General features: G+C 43.8%; 1 protein-coding gene across 2 annotated transcripts in view; it reads right to left on the bottom strand.

The window, feature by feature from the left end:
- The window catches only part of LOC106573091 (prickle-like protein 1), a 47,582-nt gene extending 20,891 nt beyond the window's left edge, over positions 1 to 26,691 (bottom strand). The window contains exon 1 of one of the 2 annotated variants that reach the window (XM_014147784.2): positions 26,088 to 26,691. The gene's annotated coding sequence lies outside the window, so the exon portion shown is untranslated. Of the gene's footprint in view, positions 1 to 2,643; positions 3,477 to 26,087 lie in introns of those variants that run through there. The other variant, XM_014147785.3, reaches the window with a different exon arrangement.
- Positions 26,692 to 26,985: the final 294 nt, after the last annotated feature.

Raw genomic sequence — 26,985 nt, forward strand, 5'->3', positions numbered from 1 at the left:
TGTAGTGGGTTGGGGAGATAGAGGCTAACTATAGAGAAAGGTCAGCCAGAGCGTAGAGCAGAGTAGAGAGCGAACATGACTGTAGCAGCATGGGCTTTGCTTTATGGGGGGGGGGGGACGACATATGACTTTCATTAGAGAAAAAGAGAGGGAGAGAGAGATGTTTGCTTTCACATGTCAGAGACGAAGCCTCTCTTCACTGATCTCTCAGAGCAGGACCTCCCTCAGAAGAATGTCAAGTCTGAGATATAGCCAGATCCAGATAGGTGAAACATGAATACAGGATACTGAGACAATACCTCATGTGTTTAGCAACGCCATTCCTTGAACCACATCGGCATGTATGCTAATTCTCACCTCAGATGTCAGCCAACTTTGTTTCAAATCTACTGACTGACTGTATAAGCCATCGTACACACACCGAATTCTGACAAACTCTCAAACCTTTACAGGCAGAGTTAAAAAGATAGCTCCCACAAGGGACTTGTGGTTAGTTCCTGTGGCCCCCTCTCGCCCACCGCCCACCCAGTCCCTCCCGGCTGGGGGCTACAAGGTCTCTGTTTTGGCAAATCAGTCAGATATGCATCCGAGGCTCCCAAAGTAAAGCCATGTTATTAACAAGCATCTTTACAAAGGCTGTTAAACATTCAAGACTGCAGGGGTCTGGGTAGCATGGGAGGAGGGGGGATTGGCAGGTTAGAGGTAGACCATGCTGGGGTAACCAGTGACTATTGACTCCTATGGAAATGCTAAATGCGCTATGGATTACAATGAAGAGTAAACTTCAGTCATGGTATGAGGAAAATGACAGGGGCTGTGCTACTGCCATACAGCCAGCATAGAGAGGCGATACCACAAGTGTCCTGACATATGCTTCATGTTCACTGCAGATTTAATGAAAGTGACAGTCCCGCAAGATCATTTAAACCACGAGTCATGATTGGCAGCCACTCAGTTCAATGGCATCCCCTGTCTAAACTCATCGATTGAAAAGGTGTCCTCCAAATATAGATACTATTGTGTAGACATACACACAAAAATAATCTACTACATTAGACAAACCACCCTTTGTGAGAGGAAGAGGGGAGACAACCAGCTGCTGGTCTGAATTACTGTCATAATTCCTCAAAGAGACGCGTGACGGACAAGCCCACAACCCAACAAGCACACGGATCACACGCGACTCTGTCAGCGGGTCTGGGCTGTACATGTCTGATTCGGCGCGGGCTCACCCGCGGGCTCACCCGCAGACTTACCCGCAGACTTACCCGCAGACTCATTCTGGATAGGGTCTACATGTGCGTCACTGAATATGAACTGGAGAACCTGAGACTTTTGAACTGAATATATTGTTTTCTCTGCAAGTAGACCTAGGGTCCATCCTTAAATGACACCATATTCCCTATATAGTGCACTACTTTTGACCGGGGCCCATAAAAGTAGCGCACTAAAAGTAGTGCGCGCTGGTGTCATTAAGGATGGACCCTAGGTCTACTTGCAGAGAAAACAATATATTCAGTTCAAAAGTCTCAGGTTCTCCAGTTCATATTCAGACAAGTCTTTTTTCTCTCCGTCTGTCGAACAAGATGTTTCTCTAGTCACGATGTGCAGAACAGATGATCTCAAATCAAATGAACACGTGTACTCAGATTACGACTTGTCACCTGTTGGCACTTGATAAAACAGGCCCCTTGTACGATACCTGGCACTTAAATAAAGAAACACTAGCCTACATATAAACCATTTGGAAAAGGTACAAGTATTTCAGATTTGAAATAATCGGATCTTTGTGAATCAACTCCGCAATCTTTTCACATGAATTAAATAAAAACGTGTCATCCAATACATATATTATCCAACTATCCAATGTACGGAAAACATGAGCAGAAAGAACTGTCCAAATTATTTTACAAAGAGTAATCTGTAAAATACCAGGAGAATACGATTGACATCATCTTTAAAATAGGAGTTTCTCACAACCCTGTCTGTCCCATATCAAAGAGTTGCTGGCAGGCTACAGTTTGGCTGACCTCTGTGCCTCCCGCCATCGCAGGGGGGAGGGGGGGGGGGGGGGGTGTTATTCCAAGATCAAATGGGTGTGAGAGAGGGAACTCCTAACCCTCAGAACTTCTAACCCTGCCTGCCATGGACTGAGAGAAGGACCACCTGCACGCGACAGCCTGCCTGGCCTGTACCCGGTTCTCAACACACATGCAGCTGTCACACGGCTAGCTCAACATCAACCACCCTACTGATCAAATTCATATAGCATTACAGGACCCAAAATCTCAGACTCAGTAAGCCTAAATTCTGATCACCAATGTCCATACTAGCACACCACTTAGAATGCATGCATATTCAATCATTTGTTCCCCTAAAAGGAAGGGACTGAGTACAAAAAATAAAATAAAAAATGTGACCATCTTACCAATAAAACAGTTAAAATCACAATTTAAATCCATTTTGCACCTAGAAGTCACCGCTAAGTGTGAGACATTAAAAAATGACAAAGTATCCCATTTTAAATGTCAAATGTATTTTTTATGCCATACCGGTACAACTAGGATACATGCCATTGAAAATCAGCTTTTTTTTTTATCCACTACTGTAAAGTTTCTTTGGCGGAGCCCTTAGTGGTCTTACCTCTGTGCAGAAAGCTCTCCTGAGCAGGCTCTTATCACTACTAAATCCTGTCCGTTATTCTCCACTGGCTCTGGGCTACATGGCTCTCGGCTCAGCCTCTCCTCTTTCAATCTCCCTCTACGGTAGCTCAAAGATCCAGGACAGCAACCTCTCCTCTTTCAGCTTCTGCTGGCTCAACCTCCCCTCCAGTCTCCCTCTACTGTAACTCACAATCCAAGACAGGAGCCTCCTCTCCTCTCTCCAGTTTCCCTCTACTGTAGCTCTACTAAATCCAGGACAGTAACAGGCTCACAGCAGCCTAGACCCCCCCTCCTTTGCCTTCTCTCCCTCTTCCAGAGCTGTCAGCACAGCCACATTCCATATCAAAGTAGGGAAAGACTGTAAAACCAGAGGTGTGTGTTCTCTGTGTGTAAACGGACTGTTTGAGGGTGTGTGTGGAGGGCTGTTCAACCAGATGATCATCCCACTACTCCCACACTCTCCCACCTCCGTAAATCCCCTCTTCCCACCCCTAACCCCTAACCCAGCCACTCAGAGGCAGGGCCAGGCTCAGGGTGTCTCCGCCCTTTGGTGACCCTCCTCTTACACTTCAAACACACATCAAATGAGAACCACCAGTGAGCCTTCCCCACAGGAATTCTTTCACCGACGAGTGCATCACATCACATCGCATCAGCGACAAATGCCACAGCTTGGGTTACCACCAGACTGATGGTGGTCAACCCCACAGCGACAATGGCTCTCACATGACATTCCTATATCTCCTTCCCCTATTAAAACGGTTGCAGGAACTGTGGGAAGTGTTCAGTGTTGTTTCCAGGTTTTGTTTATCTTCTTTTATTAGAACCTCACGTCTTGTATTTTCTGATGTGACACAGTGTGACCTATGCTTCTTTAAGGAGGGTAGTGTTGTAAGATGCATGCAGTCTCAGTCTGAGTGTGCCAAGAAAACATTTCCCATCACATGACCATTGACCACTTCTCCCTGTCCCCTACGACACTGAACGACTGCCTGCTGAAAGTCCTCCCTTACTTTCCTAGTCAACAATGACGTGAGCAAGACCCCATCACAGAGAAAGAATAATGCAACTCTGGATTCAATCCACAGGGGTGCTTTACATAAGAATAACAGAAGTAGTCTCTATGGTCTCAATACAAATGAACCACTTCCACAAGGAAGCTCTATTATCAGCTAGTCTCAGGGGGTAGGAGGTCAGACATTTTAGACAGAGAGAGGATAATAAACTTTTCTAAGTGTCACAAGCTTACAATTTCAGCTCCGAAATCTGTGTAGGGTTGAAAGGTTACATTGGCACCAGTTCACTGACAAACGTGCTGGAACCATTGTACCGAATGTATGATGTGTTGAGTGTTGTGTATTGCCTCTGTTCAGTGGCCTTTGACTAAGGAACAACTGACAGAAAGTCCCCCAGATATGAGCAAGCAGGACAGCGGGTCTGGAGTCAATTCCATTTTAATTCAGTCAATTCAGGAAGTAAAATGAAATTCCAAACTCCCTGAGTTTGGCTGAATTGAAATGAAATTGAACCCAACTTCACAGGACTGTTGACCTCTCCCTCTCTGTCTCCTTCCTGTCCTGAGGAAAGGAATGTGTAAAAGGTGAAGAAGTTCTTCCTGTTGTCTATTGCCTCAGGCTGAGGCTGAGGTTGTGGAGACTGTCACCCTGGGCTTCCTCTGTGGTGGCTGGAGGTCTGTCCATGTCTAAACAAAGTTCCTAGCTACATCTTTATGGGGGACACCGCAGGCCTAGCCACCTCAGAGTTAGGGAAATATCAGGCTTTATCCTAATATGGATGCTTGTTGATTTCACTGAAAAGAATAGTGTGTGTATGCTTTTGTTTGAGTGTGTGTACTGTGTGTGTGTGTGTGTGTGTGTGTCTGTGGACAAAGCCATTGTTGCAGCCAAGGCCGGGGTGCCCCACTGACACCACACAGCAGGTCCCAGCGCAGGCCACAACCCTTTGTACCGACCCAAATGACCTTCTGCCCCTGCCTCATTAGCAAGTCATAGAGGGAGGGACAACTCTGCATCCTGCCTGCAGGTTATTCAGGACAAGACAAGGTTGAGTTGGAAAAACATCAGTTACAGGAATTCTATAGAATAGTGATAAGAAACAGATAGAAATTGTTAAGTGGTTAACAGAAAGTCACTAAACGGGATGTAATATCTACAAACTATGGAAATCTGACTGTAGATTTCTACGTTGGCTATGTGGCGATATTGAAATTGTCAGACTTCCTTCTCATCTTGATTGGAAGAAAGTTGACTAACTGGTTCAAAGGGCCAATGCACATGGAAGAGTGTTGCAGTGGCACTCGTGGATTGCAAGTCACTTTAATGCGGCTCTGAAATTCTTATTTACAATGACGGCCTACCCCGGCCAAACCTGGACGACGCTGGGAAAATTGTGCGACGCCCTATGGGAATTCCAATCACGGCCAGTTGTGATACAGCCTGGAATCGAACCAGGGTCTGTAGTGACGCCTCTAGCAATGAGATGCAGTGCCTTAGACCGCTGTGCCACTCGCGAGCTCAATCTTTCATCAATTATACAACTCTTAAGTTTCATGACTGAATCTATCAATACATAATTTCAAGTCAATGTCAAAAGACGTAAACCATTTCGGCCATGTGTTTCATGTAAATGTTTCTTATTCCACTCTACCAGACACAGTACATAAAAAAAGAAAAACATTTTCTTCCATTCTGAAGCTGGCTGCGGAACAACTCTATTGTTAGAAAGGGGTCTCTGACAATTTCACAGTTCAAGGTTTGACCACAAGACAAGCCCAGCATCCCTCACTTGTGTATGTGTTCCACACACCCCTGACCTGTGACCCTTAGGGGTCATCCATAAATGTCTACCACCGGGGGCTTTACAGCTCCAGACACACACACACACACACACACACACACACACACACACACACACACACACACACACACACACACACACACACACACACACACACACACACACACACACACACACACACACACACACCTGACCAAGCTGCACCTCACACCTGGTCTCTGGTCTGTATCACCTTCTAATGCAGTTAAACGACACCCCACAAGCTCACCTCGCTGTCGTTGCCCTCCAGTTAGAGTCTAGCTATAGCATGCCTCGACAATGACAGGACAGAACTAACGTCAAGAGTCAGGAGGCAGGACCAACACCAAACAATAATAAAACAACACACAACATTCTTCAGTGGTCAGACTGGCCTCGCCCTTGAACACGGACTCGTAAAACCAAAAAGTCTGGGGTAGCAAGCACAATCCCACGGGGTTGTAAGATGCCCAGTCAAATATTTCACAACTGTGCAGTCGTATGAGTTCATGACCTACGTATCGCAATTCACGTCATCACACTAGTGGTCATGTGCGGCTCAGTTGGTAAAGTTGTGGGTTCAATTCCCGCAGGGATCACATACTAACAACGTGCACTGCTTTTCTTGCAGGCTTCTTTTGATAGAAACGTCTGATAAGTGGCATATAGCCTATCGTATATCCTCAACTCTACCCCATCACAGAGGCTATAAAGCAGAAACAGTGTAGGGGCAACGAGAAGGTCATGACAATCTCGGCTATGGGACTCCTCTCCCCCGCAGTGCCCAGCACAGTGTAGTATACCCTGGCAGTTTAGGGTTAGGGTTAGTTTACAGTTTACTGTCGTCGTTCAGGGCCCATTGTTGAGAATAGCACCCAGTGATGTGTGAGTTACCTTATCATAAAAGCTAGAAGCCTGACTGTCTCATTCTGGAGGCTTTTAATGACCTGCCAATGCACCTAGGGTATCACCAGGAGAGGAGCCTGACACAAAGCCCCAGAGTCATAAAGATAAATGAACCCCATAAACCCCTATCACTCTACTGTAATAACAATCCATTTTACGCACTGAAAGAGGAGGGAGAAAAAGGTCAACTGGTAGTGGTGGTGGAGCTACAGTAGCAGAACAGTCATTGGTGGAACAGGCAGCGTTGATGTTCGACTTAGCTAGATGGGTGCTGACGAACCCAAGTCAGACAGACGGTGGTGGGATGGGGCTTAGAGGCTTGTTAGCCTTATAACCCTCAGATAACCCATTTTAACAGTTTTCACACAGCTGGGCAGGCACATCGCCGGTGCATTTGAATACAGAGCATTGAGAACAGTGAGAACACATCGCTGCCTGGCTATTTTAATGTCAAAATACATTGGTATTAAATGTCATGTTGGGATTGGGCATTTGGTTAAGTAATCGTTATAAATGTGTTATACACTTAACCTTTCTGAAAGGGATTATTGTGTGATTCATCCCTCCAGCAAGCGTCATTAATCATAATGAAAAATATTAGAAAATCATTTTTTATTTCTATTTTGCAATAGCTGCATCTGAACCTTTAAACCTTGACTGCGAATGGATTACGGTCCATAATGGTATTAAGTTATACAAGCAAAATAAGGTTTCTAGTATATGATGTCAGACAGTGTGAGGGAATATGTAACAAATGAATTTGCAAGTTTGTAAAGGAATGCAATGTACTATATTCTATTCCATTATATTTAGATGTAACTGGAGTACCAGGATATTGTTCCAATCATGGAACTCCTCCATGCATTGCATTGAATTGCATTGAATGGCATTGAATTGCATTGCAAAACAATGCCTACATAACACATCTCTGAGTGGCCTGTCAAAACATCTCGGGGCAATATACATAGTCAAGATGTGCCGCCACTTTATAACGCCAACACTCCTGTCTAACTGCATCACCAACACTGTTACAGTACAATCTAGGTCTACATCCCAAATGGCACACTATTCCCTATATAGTGCACAAATGTTTGGGCCCTGGTCAAAAACAGTGCACTAAATAGGGAATAGGGTGCCATTTGGGATGTATCCTATGATAGTCAGGGATAGGTCGGTCATCGTATTTCACCCTCAATTTGACACCCTCTCACCCAGTTGTAAAGTGGGGAGCTCATTGGATACAATGGGAAGTATAGAGCGACAGAGCTCCTCGGGGCTGTTAAAGGGAGGAACAACCTTTATTTGAGGACACTATCACTGAACAAAGGACCATGGCAGTCTACACACAGCAGAGACTAGGGCTGAAAGAAAATGTCTTATACTACACACAGCAGAGACTAAAGCTAAATGGGAAGTATACTACACACTTACTAGCATAAAAGCTGCTGCCATAGCAACAGAGCAAAAGGAAGAAGCCCGTCATGTGTGGTCCTGCTCTTGTTGACTTTAAAATGACAGTTCAACAGTTCGGTTAAGGTTAAGGTTAAGCTGAGATCTCTGGTGAGTTTGTGAGAACTCTGGTGAGTAAACATGTATACAGTATACGATATACGATGTATTCTTTTGAAGAAGGCTATTTCTTTCCTTATCTGAGAGACAACTTTTAGTTTTCCTGCTTCTGTTCCTGTTGGAGCAGCACTCAGTGGGTCAACATCCAGGTTCAGGATGTGACTCCTGCTCTCTGAGAATGACTAACCTCTGACCAGACTTCTACCTCAGCGTCAGAAGGACACACAACCCACAAAAAGACAAACAACTGCAACTAAACATATCACACATCTGAGACTTACTTTTCTTCCAGCTCTCCTCCGAGTTAAACACTTTATCCACTTGCATGGTGAGGGACACACACACACACACACACACACACACACACACACACACACACACACACACACACACACACACACACACACACACACACACACCACACACCAAGGAGGAGGGAAACCATTTCCTGTTCGTTTCTAGCCCAAAGCTAAACTGGCACATTTTCTGAACCGCCTGGTTGAACCCGCCAGGGTGTGAGCGCTCCGAGGCTAGTCGTTGTAACGAAGGAGGCCATAAAATAAAAAAATTATCCATTCCCTTCCTTCCCACACATGGAAGCGTTTTCCCGACAACCCACAAGGCCTTCAAAAGGCAAACTATGGCATTCAACAATACTCTGAGTGAAACAGTTAAACACTTCTTCTCTCAGCACAGTCAGGGATCCCATCAAACGCACAAATAAAATACAATAAAATTGCATTTGTCACATGCCGAATATAACAGGTGTAGTAGACCTTACAGTGAAATGTATTAAAATGTATTAAAAAAAAGTAAGTAAAAAAAAATTTGCTAAATAAACTAAAATAAAAATAGTAACACAATAAAATAACAATAACGAGGCTATATACAAGTACCGGTACCGAGTCAATGGGAAGGGGTACGGGTTAGTCGAGGGAATATCTACAGTACCAGTCAAAAGTTTGGACACACCTACTCATTCCAGGGTTTCTTTATTTTTACTATTTTCTACATTGTAGAATAATAGTGAAGACATCAAAACTATGAAATAACACATATGGAACATGTAGTAACCAAAAAAGTGTTAAACAAATCAAAATATATTTTATATTTGAAAATCTTCAAAGTAGCCACCCTTTGTCTTGATGACAGCTTTGCACACTCTTGGCATTATCTCGGCAGCTCTAGTCTTTAGCTCAGTGTGGATGTTTCCCGAAATCTATGGCTTCTGGTTGGGATATGTACGTACGGTGGGTACGATGTCGTCGAAGAAATTATTAATGAAACCGGTGACTGATGTGGTTTTACTCCTCAATGCCATGGAATGATTCCCGGAACATATTCCATTCTGTGCTAGCGAAACAGTCCTGTAGCTTAGCATCCACTTCATCTGACCACTTCCGTATAGAGCGCAGCACTGGTACTTCCTGTTTAAGTTTTGCTTGAAAGTAGTAATCAGGAGGATAGAGTTATGGTCAGATTTGCCAAATGGAGGGCGAGGTAGAGCGTTCTACATGTTTCTGTGTGTGGAGTAAAGGTAATCTAGATTTTTTTTTTTCTAGTTGCACATGTAACATGCTGGTAGAAGTGACGTAAAATGGATTTCAGTTTTCCTGCAGGATCGCCGCCTCTGGTTGAGCATTTTCTTGTTTTCTTATGGCCTTATACAGCTCATTGAGTGTAGTCAGCATCGATTTGTGGTGGTAAATAGACAGCTGCGAAGAATATAGATGAAAACTCTCTTGGTAAATAGTGTGGTCTACAGCTTATCATGAGGTACTTTACCTCAGGCGAGCAAAACCTTGAGGCTTCCTTAATATTAGAGATTGCACACCAGCTGTTCTTGACAATGAGACACACACCACCCCCGGAGGCTGCTGTACTGTCTTGCTGATGCACAGAAAACCCCGCTAACTGTATATTATCCATGTCCTTGTTCAGCCACGACTCTGTGAAACATAGGATATTACTGTTTTTTTATGTCCCATTGATTGGATAGTCTCGAACGGAGCTCATCCAGTTTATTTTCCAGTCATTACATGTTCGCCAGTAGAATGGAGGGTAAAGGCGGATTATCCACTCGTCAATGCAGTCTCACCAGGCATCCGGCTCTTTGACTTCTGTAACAGCATCTCCTCTTCATATGAATGTCAGGGATATGGGCCTGGTTTGGGAAGAGCAGTATGGCCTCCGCGCCCAACTCATTAAAGAAAAATCATTGTCCAGTTCGAGGTGAGTAATCGCTGTTCTGACGTCCAGAAGCTCCTTTCGGTTATATGAAACGATGGCGGACAAATTATGTTAAAAAAACAACAACAAAAAACACACAAAATAGCACAGTTGGTCAGGAGCCCATAAAATGGCGGCCATCCCCTCCGGTGCTATTTGGTTTTTTTTAACAGTATATTTATTGTCATTTTTTACAATTCAACAATCATCAGCAAAATATGACACAGATAATGCTCCGTTACACAGCATGCTACATGGGAGCACATTGTGCAAAACCCTTCCCTCCCCAACACATGCATACCCCTCTCCCTCCCCTCTACCGGTATTAACTTCAATGATTAATAACAAGAAAAAACGAGACAGAATGAACTTCACATCCAATGCTAGAAAATAAATCATTCAACTCAAAAACAAATAATAATAATAATACATTAATGAAGAAAATAATGAGGCAGCTAAGGTGACAACTCTAGAAACTGCTGAAAGTCCCCCCCAGACATCAGTAAATTCAAAGGGTTTATTACGTAAATTGTATGTTATTTTTTCAGATGGAATATAGGAATTTAGTTATTTTCGCCACATCTGCTTGCTTGGCGGAGTGTCACTCTTCCATATAATAGCTCCGGCGCCATTCTTAACACAATCATTAACATTCCTGGAGGAACACTGGCTCTGTTAGCTACAGTATTTTATAACAGGCTAATTTAACATGCTCCAGTACCACTGCACAGAGGGACCTCTGACACAGTCAGTAGGGATGCTTCATTCTCATTAAGGTGGTAGTAAAAAACAGAACAGAAAGAAGAAGAGAAAGGAAAAGAGGCTGAATTATACCCCTCCTTCCATAGCCCCCATGGCCTTCCTCCCCTGGCTCTGATGTTGACCTCTTCACCTCTAAATGTGGATGGCTAGCTAGCGGTCACAGGTAGCCTAGAGAGGGGGCTAGGGTTAAGCTTCAGGGGACATAGAAGTCCCAGACCCCATTATTAGACTTCTGTCCAGGGGCCAGGGGTGAAGTATGAGACGTCCATCGTCACCAGCCAGTTTGCGCCGGTTGAGTAGACAGCTATGTTTGACCATGGCCCTGGGCTGGGCTCGGGGGACCAGTGTCCAGGCCTGTCTATAGCTGGGGGTCGCAATGTGGACAACAGAAGAGGTCAGAGGCCGCCACAGAGGGGTAATTCATGAAACACACCAAGAATCTCACTGCCGATAGACTGCTGATGGGTACTTATCACAGGGGGAGGCCGTTCCTTCTCTTACTATAACAAAAGCGGTACCTGCTGTGTACCGACCCGGTAGCGATGAATCTACTGATTCTACTTGTAGAATCGCAATGCTCATTAGTGGCCAACAACTTGACTTTGAGCCAATCAGAGAGCACGAACCCCCACATGGGGGAGCAATTACGTACATTTTCTACGTATACATCCACAGTGTAAGCTCCTCCTCAGAGGAAGGGGAAGACCATCCTCAGTGAATTTCATCAAAATAAAAATAGTATAACATAAAAAAGTTATCTTTTTTATTCTACATTCGTGGCCAAAAGTTTTGAGAATGACACAAATATTAATTTCCACAAAGTTTGCTGCTTCAGTGTCTTTGCTGCTTCAGTGTTTTTGTCAGATGTTACTATGGAATACTGAAGTATAATTACAAGCATTTCATAAGTGTCAAAGGCTTTTGTTGACAATTACATGAAGTTGATCTAAAGAGTCAATATTTGCAGTGTTGACCCTTCTTTTTCAAGACTTCTGCAATCCGCCCTGGCATGCTGTCAATTAACTTCTGGGCCACATCCTGACTGATGGAAGCCCATTCTTGCATAATCAATGCTTGGAGTTTGTCAGAATTTGTGGGGTTTTGTTTGTCCACCTGCCTCTTGAGGATTGACCACAAGTTCTCAATGGGATTAAGGTCTGGGGAGTTTCCTGGACATGGACCCAAAATATCGATGTTTTGTTCCCCGAGCCACTTAGTTATCAATTCTGCCTTATGGCAAGGTGCTCCATCATGCTGGAAAAGGCATTGTTCGTCACCAAACTGTTCCTGGATGGTTGGGAGAAGTTGCTCTTGGAGGATGTGTTGGTACCATTCTTTATTAATGGCTGTGTTCTTAGGCAAAATTGTGAGTGAGCCCACTCCTTTGGCTGAGAAGCAACCCCACACATGAATGGTCTCAGGATGCTTTACAGTTGGCATGACACAGGACTGATGGTAGCGCTCACCTTGTCTTCTCTGGACAATCTTTTTTCCAGATGCCTCAAACAATCGGAAAGGGGATTCATCAGAGAAAATGACTTTACCCCAGTCCTCAGCAGTCCAATCCCTGTACCTTTTGCAGAATATCAGTCTGTCCCTGATGTTTTTCCTGGAGAGAAGTGGCTTCTTTGCTGACCTTTTTGACACCAGGCCATCCTCCAAAAGTCTTCGCCTCACTGTGCGTGCAGATGCACTCACACCTGCCTGCTGCCATTCCTGAGCAAGCTCTGTACTGGTGGTGCCCCGATCCCGCAGCTGAATCAACTTTAGGAGATGGTCCTGGCGCTTGCTGGACTTTCTTGGGCGCCCTGAAGCCTTCTTCACAACAATTGAACCGCTCTCCTTGAAGTTCTTGATGATCCGATAAATGGTTTATTTAGATGCAATCTTACTGGCAGCAATATCCTTGCCTGTGAAGCCCTTTTTGTGCAAAGCAATGATGATGGCACATGTTTCCTTGCAGGTAACCATGGTTGACAGAAGAATAATAATAATTCTAACCTCCTTTTGAACCTCCTTTTGAAGCTTCCAGTTTGTTATTCAAACTCAATCAGCATGACAGAGTGATCTCCAGCCTTGTCCTCGTCAACACTCACACCTGTGTTAACGAGAGAATCACTGACATGATGTCAGCTGGTCCTATTGTGGCAGGGCTGAAATGCAGTGGAAATGTTTTTTGGGGGATTCAGTTCATTTGCATGGCAAAGAGGGACTTTGCAATTAATTGCAATTCATCTGATCACTCTTCATAACATTCTGGAGTATATGCAAATTACCATCATACAAACTGAGGCAGCAGACTTTGTGAAAATTAATATTTGTGTCATTCTCAAAACATTTGGCCACGATTGTAAATATATTCACGTAACCAAATAACAGATTTAAAAAACACTATTTTGCAATGAAGGTCTACCATAGCCTCAGCAGCACTCTTTAGGGTAGCACCATGGTGTAGCCGGAGGACAGCTAGCTTCTGTCCTCCTCTGGGTACATTGACTTAGGAGGCTCATGGTTCTCACCAAACCCAGATTACTTCGTCAGACTGCCAGATGGTGAAGCGTGACTCGTCACTCCAGAGAACGCGTTTCCACTGCTCCAGAGTCCAATGGCGGCAACCTTTACACCACTCCAGCTGACGCTTGGCATTGTGAATGGTGATCTTAGGCTTGTGTGCGGCTGCTCGGCCATGTAAACCCAAGCTCCTGACGAACAGTTATTGTGCTGACGTTGCTTCTAGAGGCAGTTTGGAAATCGGTAGTGAGTGTTGCAACCAAGTACAGACGATACACGCTATGCGCTTCAGCACTCGGCGATCCAGTTCTGTGAGCTTGTGTGGCCTACCACTTTGCGGCTGAGCCATTGTTGCTCCTAGACGGTTCCATTTCACAATAACAACACTTAGTTAACCAGGGCAGCTCTAGCAGGGCAGAAATTTGACGAACTAACTTATTGGAAAGGTCACTGAGCTCTTCAGTAAGACCATTGTACTGTCAATGTTTGTCTGTGGAGATTGCATGGTTGTGTGCTCGACCTGTCAGCAACGGGTGTGGCTGAAATAGCCGAATCCATTCATTTGAAGGGCTGTCCACATACTTTTGTACTGTCGGCAGGCAAACGTTGGACAATCCTACCGGTGTGTCTGAGCTTTAAGAGAGATCCATTCAGAGAGCCATTCTGAAGTCTGCTGAGAGACCACAGAACCCTGAGTCAGAAGAACATTATGGACTGTTAAAATAAATATTATGCTGACTCAAAGTGTGTAGCTAGCTAGTTAGTGCACACAATATTTTGGTTCTGGGAGATTACAGAGGAACAGACATAGCCGACGGAGGCCAAGCTATAGCCATTATAGCGCCCTGGGCCCGGGAGGTTAAGCTGAACGCACAGCTTCAACAGTGTGCAGGCTAGGCTATGTGAGGAATGGAAAACAGGACACCAGCTCCTGTCTTATCACCTCACAGATTACGTATGTCATTTCCATGGCACAGGGCTTATTCTTAGAACCCAGAACACTATGCCTGCATCCCAAATGGCACCCTATTCCCCTTTAGAGTGAACTACGTAGGGAATAGGGTGCCATTTGGGACACCGGCTATGTGTTTTCTTCTGTCAGCGTCTCTGTGTTATTGTTAGAACTGTTACTTCTAAGGTCACTAATGACATCTAAACGTTTCAATCAACTTTAAGGAATGACACGGTCTACCATGTGGGAATGTGCTTTGTGGACTCATGCTGAAGAATTTCGCAACATTTTAATGGCAATTCGATTAAAAACAAATTGTTATTCATTTGCCTTCAAGAAATGTTATTATGTTGATTGCTTTGTTGAGTGATCTTTTGAGCTGACTGTACTGTGGTTGTGCTAGTGTGGTTGTGCAAACGAACGCGTGTGCATACACACACATACACACACACACACACACACCCCCCATGCATTACATCTACATCTGGGGCTGGTGCTGCTGCCACCACCCTAACAGTCAGAACAGGAAGACAGTGTGAGCGCACCAAACAAAGCCTCAGCTCTTTGAACTCCTCTCTCGCTCTTCTACACTCTAGGAGCTGCCATGGAGGTCGTAGCAGGGCAAACAAACCTCTCTTTGTCATCTGGCTGGGGCTATTGTGGCCCTGGGGTTTACTCTGCTAGGTATGTCATCCTCAGTTAGTCTAGCGTCAATATTGACCCACCTCTAGGTTAGCCTCCAGCCCACCTTCAACTGTGGCTTATAGTCACTTCCACCAGATGACAAAAGATAAGTCTATTCACAACATGGGGGTAAACACTAGCTAGCACACAAAGGAAAATACATGGGGAGCATGAAGTCTACTGCAATGAGATGATTCATGTCCTGCATAAATGATCAACTGGAAGGCAAGATGTTTGCTCCACAACAAGTGTTAGGGAGCCCTGAATGGGCTGCTATTGATAATTCAGAGAGAGAGAGAGAGAGAGAGATATCTTACACAGGCCTTCCGTTGTTCTATCTCACTGTCAACTAATTTGAAGGGGAAGGCAGGGAGGGGATGGACTATGCCATCGCTCTCTCCTGGATCAGCTGACACCCTCAACGGTGTCATAATCTTTGATTCAGGAGGAAATTACCCGTAACAGAAAGAAAGTGAGAGAGCAAACTACTTCATCTATGTGCAGTGAGAGAGAACTCACTTGCTTATGTCAGGAGGAGGATATGGGACCATGCAAGACATTGAGGAAGGAAGTAAGGGACAGTTTGCTGCCTTTGTAGCATTCCTTTTCTCCTCCCGTGCAGGGCCTGTGAGAACCTCTCCTCAGTCACTACTGTTCTATGTTTGTTTATCCACGCAACACGAATCAGTGAACCACACTTCTGGACTGTAATCTAATTCAGAGTTTCACATGGAGAATGGTGAATGAGGTCAAGTGGCTATATAAGCATGCGATGGCCTTCTGGCGCTGGAGGCTAGACACACACACTGGAGGCTATCGGCAGGCGTGTGCTGGAAGATCACACTACAGAATTATCTCTGGACCAGGAGATAGAGATGATCTCACATGAGTAGCAGTATAAGACATCGGAGGAATGCATGAGAAGTGGCCGCTTTAAATCTTGAAGAAGAAGTCTGCTCATTTTAGGGCTTTAATCTAATGATTCTTTTTCAGAACCATTTAGAATGGCTGAATATCATTCCATTCTATGCCTTGTCATTTTTGGCTAAATAATGACAATGTGACCAGACCACTATGTATGTTACCAGCCACTGAAGACACCTCATCAACACTTACTTTAGGCCTATAGGCAAAATGAACGTCTCACATAAGTTCTATTAACACCCAAATTCTAGATACATTTCTTGCATTGTCTACTAGGGCTCGCAACCTAGTAAATCCCAGAAAATACCTTCACTGCAGCATGTATAAACCCCCTCACCCAGTTGAATCCATTAAATACCTGACCTTTTCCATATCATCAATTCTCCCTGACATGACCTCTCCTGACTGACAACAGACCGGGGGCTGGACTACAGGCCGGCGGGTCTGGAATGAGAAACACAGGAAGAACCAGGGGAGGGGAAGAGTGTTTTGCATACTTCCAGCCAGGGGTCCGGCAGGGACAGAAGGCGCTAGATTACTTTCCTGTTGGGGTTCAGGTAAATAAGCTGTGTTCTTTAATGACTGTCTCAGGGTGATGTTTTCTTTTCTCCTCTCCTATCCTTGTGATGCTACTGTGATTACTAGTAGGAACCCCATAACCTCTGAAGCCCAGGCTTCTCACGTACCGAGACAAGATTTGGAAGGATGGCCACGTAAGACTTGGAACCCCATAGATGAGGAGAAGGGAAAAACAGGCCCTCCTATGGGGCTAGTACACTCTTAGAAAAAAAGGGTTCCAAAAAGGTTCTTCGGCTGTCCCCATAGGAGAACCCTTTTGGGTTCCATGTAGAACCCTGTGTAGAAAAAGCTCTACATTGAACCATAAATGGGTTACACCTAGAACCAAAAGGGTTCTTTGTAGGGTTCCCCTATGGGGACAGCCAAAGGACCATTTAATGTTCTCGATAGCACCGTTTTGTCTAAGTGTGTAGTGTGTGTCTGGATCAGGTTGGGCAGGACCAACTTTCCATCTAAGTTTATGCGCAAATGCCCCATTGCAATCAACACGTGATTTATGTTATCATCAACTTAAGTGTGCGCATATCAGGTTAACCTTTTCACATGTGAATACCAAATATCTCATACCGTTGCCCCAACGTGAGTTTTTTTTCATGCGCGTGATGGCAGAATGTGCTCACTGTTCCAAAATGTGATTGTTACGCAACAGGACAGTTACCAGCCCTGCCCTTAAACCAAGCCAAGCTGCCTGCTAATTATCTATAGGCTGTGTTTTAACTTGTCAATTTCAAATGACTTTCGAACAAGTTTTATTTTCTAACAACAGTTTGAATTGAGGTGTGTTCCGCCTCCTCGTTAATTCACATAAGAAGCCCATTTCACTGTTGCTTACAATTTATGTTTGAGGCTTTACTGAGCAGGACAAACTTCTCTCTTCAACGAGGGCCCAAGCACTTCCCTAGTGTTTCCCCAGATCAAGTATGAAGACATTGCGCATGTCTAGTGAGAACAGAATAACGTTTTCCCCCAGCACCATTTTCATGGTTGTTTTTTCTTACAAATTGTGTGCGTTCCTATCAAAGTAAGCGACTTATTTTCTGTATATCGTGTTGTCGTTTCTGCTGTAGCACACCATATGTATGTATGGATCATAATGTATTTACTGTTTTATGTACATGTTTTTAAATGACAAATCATGCATTCCGATTCTTGAATAGATTTTAATGGACACATATGTGATGTGTGTAAAATACTTTTTTGAAGGGCCTCCCGACTAGCGCAGTGGTCATCACAGTGCTTGCTGTGGCAACTGGAGATCCTGGATCGAGTCCAGGTTCTGTCGCAGCTGGCCGCGACCCGGGAGACCCATGGGGTGGTGCACAATTGGCCCAGCGGCGTCCGGGATAGGGGAGGGTTTGGCCGGCAGGGATGTTGTCCCATCGCGCACTAGCGACTCTTGTTGTGGGCCGGGTTGTCACATAAGCTTCTGTCAGACCAAAGATGTTATAACAAGGGTTGGTTCACTCTAATGACTTATGGTGCTTTCAAGACAACTATGAACTTGGTAAAATGTATTTTATTTATTTTTATTTCACCTTTATTTAACCAGGTAGGCAAGTTGAGAACAAGTTCTCATTTACAACTGCAACCTGGCCAAGATAAAGCAAAGCAGTTCGACACATACAATAACACAGAGTTACACATGGAGTAAAACAAACATACAGTCAGTAATACAGTAGAAAAATACGTCTATATACAATGTGAGCAAATGAGGTGAGATAAGGGAGGTAGGTAAAGGCAAAAAAGGCCATGGTGGCAAAGTAAATACAGTATAGCAAGTAAAACACTGGAATGGTAGACTTGTAGTGGAAGAAAGTGCAAAGTAGAAATAATGGGGTGCAAAGGAGTTAAATAAATACAGTAGGGGAAGAGGTAGTTGTTTAGGCTAAATTATAGATGGGCTATGTACAGGTGCAGTGATCTGTGAGCTGCTCTGACAGCTGGTACTTAAAGCTAGTGAGGGAGATAAGTGTTTCCAGTTTCAGTAGTTCGTTCCAGTCATTGGCAGCAGAGAACTGGAAGGAGAGACGGCCAAAGGAGGAATTGGCTTTGGGGGTGACTAGAGAGATATACCTGCTGGAGCGTGTGCTACAGGTGGGTGCTGCTACGGTGACCAGTGAGCTGAGATAAGGGGGGACTTTACCTAGCAGGATCTTGTAGATGACCTGGAGCCAGTGGGTTTGGCGACGAGTATGAAGCGAGGGCCAGCCAACGAGAGCGTACAGGTCGCAGTGGTGGGTAGTATATGGGGCTTTGGTGACAAAACGGATGGCACTGTGATAGACTACATCCAGTTTATTGAGTAGGGTATCAAAAAAATCATGACATCAATGATCTTCAGGTAGGAAAGTCAGAGCTCTAGAAAGAGGCCAGAGTTCCCGTGTTGGAATCCGAGTTGGATGACCGTTTTTTCCAGTTGCCAGTTGTCTTGAACGCACTGAAGTCGGAAGTCTGAGATGTCCCAGTTCCCAGTTGTTTTGAAAGCGGCATCAGATTGTAACTTTGGTACCTCAGGGTTGCTAGCTCAGACCCCCCTTTCCAGGGGTTTTATTTTTATTTAGCATATAAACTTCTCTTGTGTTTGCCCTCCATTTATTGATAAATCCCCCATCATAGTAATATTTCCTGCATCATATCCCCCTACGATTCCTTCCCCCATTTCTACCCCCTATGGACTTGAAAAACGCCACAAATGAAGTGAACCCCCCCACAAACCCCCCTAAAATGTTTTCATCCCTGTTTAGCTTTCGCACTACGGTTAGGCTAGGCGGTAGGCTTGTATTTGGTGTGATGATCTGCGAGGTGAAAAAATGTATTTGCTTTGTTATTTGTTCAAAAACGGTAAACGACTTGTCAAGTCATGTGCTCCGGTTCTTGTATACCCTGTAACAAGTACATTGACGCTTTGTAATAAGCTGAAAAGTGGCAAAACTAAGTTCATATTTTCAGGCAATGAGCGCAGCCATCTTTGACTTTGTTTATTTGCGTTTTATAGTCAATCGCATTCTGGGACTAGGGAGTTTTCTCCAAGTCAAACATAAACAAACATGGTTGCCATCATGAAGAATTTAGCTGCTGTTAGCTTAGCTGACACGCATTTATTTTCTAAACAACATTACATTAGTCTCTTGTGCTCACCAGAGATGTGGTACATTGGAAACTAGTCTAGCTGTTAGGTCGCTAACCTATGTTTTGTTATTTAGACTGGTTTTTGGAATGAGTTTGGCTGTGGGTGTGTTCCGTGTGACGCTTGGATGATGTTCGCTTTTATCTTTTACAATAAAAAGGTCAAATTGAGGAATAAAGTTAAGACCTTTATTTTCCATCTGTATACAAAAAAAAATATAAAAATGCTGTTCAGACAACAATGGTGTTTAGATGTGTTTGTTGCGCCATACGTTCCGTTGCTACCGCTCCAATCACATATTTGAGATCGTACGCTGCAGGGGCCACTCAACAATGATCACAAATACATGATTGTATGCGTCAAAGGGTTTTAAGATTCCACCCTCAGAGCTGGGCATCTTGAGTATGTATGAGGAAATAATGAAATGTGTGTGTGTGAGCTGGAGTATGACTTTCATCATTGTGGTGGTCTGATGTTTATACCCACAATTACGCTGTGTGTGTGGTTCTAGCAGCAACAGATGATCTGGTAGGGCATTCAACTTTTGTGTGTTTGTTTGTGTGCATGTGTGGTTATAGCACCACAGATCTGGTATGGCATAAAACTCCAATGTGTGTGCCAAGTCTATCCCCCCCCCCCCCCCCCCCCCCCCCCCCCCCACATCATCCTGCAACTCCTAATAAACAGAGTTGTGTCTGGAAGTGCTAAATCACTAACTACCTTTAATCACTTTACAAAAATGCTAAGCATGTTAATTCAATGTGGGGCACAGCTTAGGCAGGCAGATCTCACATGGCCTTAGCTTTAGCAGGTTGGGAGATGGAAGTTTGAGAAAGAAACGCAAGGAAAACATACATTTATGATAAAACTCCTATAGACGACCTTGTGCTAGTGTAACTGTTTCAGTTCAAAGGTAAAGTAGAACATCTTCAACACAAAGCTAACATGAGGCAAACCTGTGATTAAACTACTACAGAAGATCGGTGATAATAGTGCATCTTAATCGCCTCTCTTTGAACGAGCACACTCCAGCTGCACTGCCCTAAAAATGATAACTCAAGCAGCAAAGCACAGCAGTTTACATGAAGTGAGTTTGTGAGTGACCGTGTGTGTGTAGGGACCACCAGCGTTTAAACAAGTCACAATTCATTCAGCTCCCCGCCATCCTACCACAAACTGTTTATGGCCGAGGCCACCAACGGGCTCTGCAGTCACTCTGCAGTATTGACTTCCACCTCTCCCTCGTCTGGCCATGAAATACTAGGTTATTCCCCACAGCTCACAGCCTCTCTCTCTCAGGGCCGTAGCTACATATGAGGACACCGAGGTCCGGACCTCTGCATTTTTTTTCACATTTGACAAGGTTTTGCGCCGTTTTTTAAATGAATAATATTAAGACTAAAATAAATTCATTACGGGTCAACATCTAAATATTTCTGCTCTGTCTAGTACCTCCTTTCTCTTCCCTGTTGATGGTCCCTCTTTCCAAAATAAGAGATTACATTAACTGGAGAGAGAGAGAGAAGGGACAGGGAGAGAAAGAGGGAGGGGTTGTCCAGACTGTTTTCACACTCTTGCTTTGACCACCATGCAACAGAAAGAGAAAGAAAACCATTATGATTTGGCAACAGAATGATGCATTTTTTATCATTTAATAAATCCTAAGCCAAATTGTTATCAGTAAAAACACTATAACTAATTGGTAGGTCTCCCTTTACTTGTTACTTCTGTGAACTTGCATTATCCTTTCTCTTCATGAGGGAGAGACATTCGGAATATATCTTAAACATGTGTGTGTTTTTGGTAACAGAATGAAAAGACACTAGTCAATATTTATTCAACTTATAGACGGCAAATAATTTCTCCCAAGCTAAATGTAAATGTTGATATTAGCTGGCAAGAGTCTTTACTTCAACATTATTGTGTTTATGTATTTCTACCTTTTAAGACGTTTTCTGCTAGATGTTTTCGAAGACCAATTTTCCATATGTTTTACCAGAAATCAAAGCCATTGCGTATTACACATTTTCTGGATGGAAAATGGTTGAACAACTTACTATCTCAAAAATATTGACTCTCAGGCTTTCATTTGACACCAAATGTGATGAACCTATGAACTTCACATGTTAGTGCTCAAGGGGATTTTTACATGGAAATACCCTACTGCTTTTAGCCCATTCGACAGGCATGCAGAGAGCTGGCCTAGCCCACAGACACAGACACACACACTCTGTCTGGGGATAAAAGCCTGCCAGCCCAGTGCCAGAGTGTTTGGCTTGAGAGCGATTTACATGGACGTGAGGGTGATTCATTCAGTCCTGCACAAACACAGCTCTGTGTACATTTCACTGCTATGGGTATTAAATCAACAGAGGAAACGTATACACATACAGGCACCGGGGCTTACATTTCTGCACATTCACACACACACACACACACACACACACACACACACACACACACACACACACACACACACACACACACACACACACACACACACACACACACACACACACACACGTGAGTAGCACACTCGCTCCCACACACACACACACACACACACACACATACACACCCACACACACACACACTTTTCTGTGGGTCTGTCACACACACACGTGTGCGCACACACACACACACGCCGACGTGTCTGACTTTATGTCTAAGATTGGATTCATGTCTGTGATCAGTCCTCAGTTCTCCACACCTCTAGCTGATGACACACTAATGCACTGGCACACCACAGCACTAATGTGATGGAACCGGTCACTTTCACAGGATGAAAGGTCTACTTGAGTTGAGTAGTCTGGTCCCAGATCTGTTTGTGCTGTATAGCCAACTCCTACTGGCATTGACAACGACATTAAGAATTGGTTATACTGTGCCAACAGATATGGGACCAGGCGATTAGTAAAGATCATAGGAGTTGGCTATATAGGCCAATAATGTACAAAAAGATCTGGGACCAGCCTAATTTACTGTAATTTGGGGTATTTGTATGAGAATAAGCAGGCAGGGTTATAAACTACACAATCCTGATCCTGTGAGGACTGAACAATACACTGCTGCAAATAAAAAACTAATGAAGAACTATCTATTCTACAAACTTATGATTTATTGAGCTGGCACTCAGTTGGCCATGGTGCAGCTACAATGTTTCCAAGACCATGTCCAAGAGAATTTATAACAAACCCAAACTTTTATTTTCCTTCTTGGATTATATTCCGATTCATATTAGATGGAAAAAATAAATACATTCATGGTATTCAGATAAATCTTCCAAAATGAGACATCCAAACATTACTAGACGTTTGGGGCTGGTCCAGAAACCCTTTCCTGTGCCTTTTCTCAGTTAATCTTTTCTCCATAAATAACGGCATATTCATAAGACAGGATTTGCACCCTCTGCAAACCATTGTAAGCAAGCCTGGTTTCTACAGATTTCATTTCTCCTCCTAGATGATCTAAACAGCGAAATGAACTCTGCTGTTCAGTCTAGGCCAAAAGAGATGTGCTTGTGAGGAAATGTATATAATAGTTCATATATAAGCAACTTTGAATATTATATCACAGGAAATCACAATGACATTCGTTGGTGTATGGTGTACAGTTGAAGTCGGAAGTTACATACATTTAGGTTGGAGTTAAAACTCGTTTTTCAACCACTCCACAAATTTCTTGTTAACAAACTATAGTTTTGGCAAGTCGGTTAGGATATCTACTTTGACACAAGTCATTTTTCCAACAATTGTTTACGGACAGATTATTTCACTTATAATTCACTGTATCACAATTCCAGTGGGTCAGAAGTTTACATACACTAAGTTGACTGTGCCTTTAAACAACTTGGAAAATTCCATAATGCCCATCGTTATGTTTGGAGGAAAAAGGTGGAGGCTTGCAAGCCGAAGAACTTCATCCCAACTGTGAAGCACGGGGGTGGCAGCATCATGTTGTGGGGGTGCTTTGCTGCAGGAGGGACTGGTGCACTTTACAAAATAGATGGCATCATGAGGGAGGAAAATGATGTGGATATATTACAGCAACATCTCAAGACAACAGTCAGGAAGTTAAAGCTTGGTCGCAAATGGGTCTTCCAAATGGACAGTGACCCCAAGCATACTTCCAAAGTTGTGGCAAAATGGCTTAAGGACAACAAAGTTAAGGTATTGGAGTGGCCATCACAAAGCCCTGACCTCAATCCTATAGAAAATCTGTGGGCAGAACTGAAAAAGCGTGTGCGAGCAAGGAGGCCTACAAACCTGACTCAGTTACACCAGCTCTGCCAGGAGGAATGGGCCAAAATTCACCCAACTTATTGTGGGAAACTTGTGGAAGGCTACCCGAAACGTTTGACCCAAGTTAAAACCATTTAAAGGCAATGCTACCAAATACTAATTGAGTGTATGTAAACGTCTGACCCACTGGGAATGTGATGAAAGAAATAAAAGCTGAAATAAATCATTCTCTCTACTATTATTCTGACATTTCACATTCTTAAAATAAATTGGTGATCCTAACTGACCTAAGACATATTTTTGTTCAGTGTAGTTATGTCATAGTTAAATGCCATTGATGAGCTGACCAAAAAGCTGCCAACCAAAGCAGTGAGTGGCTCTTCTGGCCACTAGGTGACACCCCTACCTTGATTTCTGCTCTGAGCCCCCCTTGCCCTATTTTACCCAAGCAACACACACACACACACACACACACACACACACACACACACACACGTTTCTGCTCTCGGATTTACTAATAACTTTCACATGGACAGAGATCACCCTAACTCAACCCCAAATGGATTGTACCCCATCACTGACTAACCAATAACACCGTGAGACACCAATCTGAAGTGTGAGAACTGGTCCGTCTTTTCTCACCTCTCTGAGCCGACAGGGTTTAAACAGGGCTGTGCTGGGATCAGCAGATGCATCGAGAGAGCGAGAGACTACATAGCCATAATATGACATTTGAAATGCCTCTATTATTTTGAAACTTATGTGAATGTAATGTTTAGTGTTCATTTCTGATTGTTCATGTTGCTTTTGTTTTACCTATTTCACTTTTTTTTGGCAATGTAAACACACGTTTCCCATGCCAATAAAGCTATCAGTGTTTTTCTTTCCCCCATGCAGCCTACCAGCTGTGGTCACAATGACAGATTTCAAGCCAGTCTGCCTGGGTCCGTTCATGTCAGCGTGCTTGCCCACACGTGCGTGCGTGCGTCGTCCTGCTCTCCCTCGGACAGAAACTGAACCCAGGGAATACCACAGAGCCACACTAGGCTACATACACTGCAAGCCTCCGGAGAGAGCATGCATACAGGCTTAGTGGCTTGTGTTGATGTTGACTGTCCCCTGTTGGGAGCAAATATTATTTAAGGAAAGCTTTTGTAAATGAAATATAACATAAACTTCCATGTGTTTGGTGCCTTTTTTCGCACTCATAACATATTGTGATGAGTGTTCCCTCATTGAGAGAGTCTAGTTAACAGCATATCCATCCACCAAGAATGTCAAACACACGAAACGACAGAAAAGGACTGAAAAGTGACACTGTGAACAGAGAGTAAACACGTTCTCCCTTCACTAGTTGAGCAGAGCGCACGGCGGCTCGCTTCGAGTCGATGGAACTGCGCCGGGAGAGACTGACTGACAGACAGCGCAGCAGCAGCGGCCACAGTCACAGTGCCTGGCCGACCAGTTGTCACGAAAGTGACAGGCAACAGCTGAGTCCATACATCTGGAACCCAGGGGGCCTCCACACCTCGAAGTTCGACACACACACCCACTATATTTTAGACCACATTACCACAAGTACATACAGGAAGGGTTTGTTCCTAAGACCACCACTGAGAAGGAAAATATTTGTTATCTTATTTAGACGGTTAGGCTGTGTTAATTACCCATTAGGCTAGGCTATTTCATTTCTAGAAAGCATTCATAATGATTAACAGACCATGGGGATTCTGAAAACATTATGAATAACATATCTGATATGTAACATAGGATATAGAAAGCCCTCTCTCGGACCCTTGCTAAAAAAATGACGACAAGCTTTCATAGTCAACAGCAGTGCATTTAAAAATGATAGAGCATCTGATAGAAAATGCACTTCTCTAGATGAAAAATAGCCCAATGGTTCTTGTGAATAGTAGCCTAATAAAGTGAGGCTACTCGTGATAAAGAATTAAAGAAACACATTTCACCGGGGAGCTCAATTCAGCCTCTTAAAAGTTAAACGAAATTCCAATATAAAACAGTTGGTATTATGCCATCTATAGGCTATCACTTGATATTTGAAATACACTGATACAAGGACGCAACATAAATGGTACCCTTACCCCCAAAGAGTTCAGAACCAATATTCCTTGAATTGTAGAAACGATTCGCGTTACGTCGCATTGGCATAGGATGAAATGTCCAGAAAGCGCACCGCTGTCCCGTAGACTTGTCCCGAACCGAGCGGTTAGATTCGTCCAAATGTTGGCGACTGCATGTTGTAGGCAAAACGAGTGAAGGGTCTACTTTGTAAAGTTCACCTACGAATGTCACCGCATCTCCGGTTAAATTCACTAGCGCCCCGTTCGTAAGGATCTCAACTCACGACCAACACCGATGTGACATTAGCATCGCTCTCTGCCAATTGGCTTAAACAAGCAACCCCCACCAATCCTAGAGAGAGAGAGAGAGAGAGAGACGGATGAAATTCTTGGTAGTCTGGAAAACATTGAAGATTTAACCGCGAGTTTCACTCCTGTTTCCATTTACTGGGACTCTTCCAGAGTGTTTGTTATTGTATATCATAGACGGTTAGTCATTCGAAATGTAGGCTATTTATTTGATTAATTCGTTTATTTTATGAATTGGCCTGCGATTAAGTTCAAAATAATCTTCCACTCTCTCTCTTTCTCTCCCTCTCCCTCTATTATGAAACCTGCAGGACTGTTCTTTCTTGGTAAGTGAACTCACTCCCACTACTGCGTATCCTTTTCCAGCATTCTCCACCCCATTGACTAGCATCTGCAAAAGCACTGCATAAGTGCAATATGTTATAATTGATTGTTATCACTTAGCATACACCAAAACGACTGGAGCTAGGCTGACTCTAAAACAAACCCCCAAAAGGTCAAACGTTAGGTCAGTATTAAGGTCTTTGGGACCACATCGCTTTTCCAAAATGGGACATCAAAGCTAAACGCTAGATGTGTATTATACGTGTGACAAATGGATGATTCTGAT

The sequence above is a fragment of the Salmo salar genome, chromosome 16, assembly GCF_965601325.2.
Source record: "Salmo salar chromosome 16, fSalSal1, whole genome shotgun sequence".
Classification (NCBI taxonomy): domain Eukaryota; kingdom Metazoa; phylum Chordata; class Actinopteri; order Salmoniformes; family Salmonidae; genus Salmo; species Salmo salar.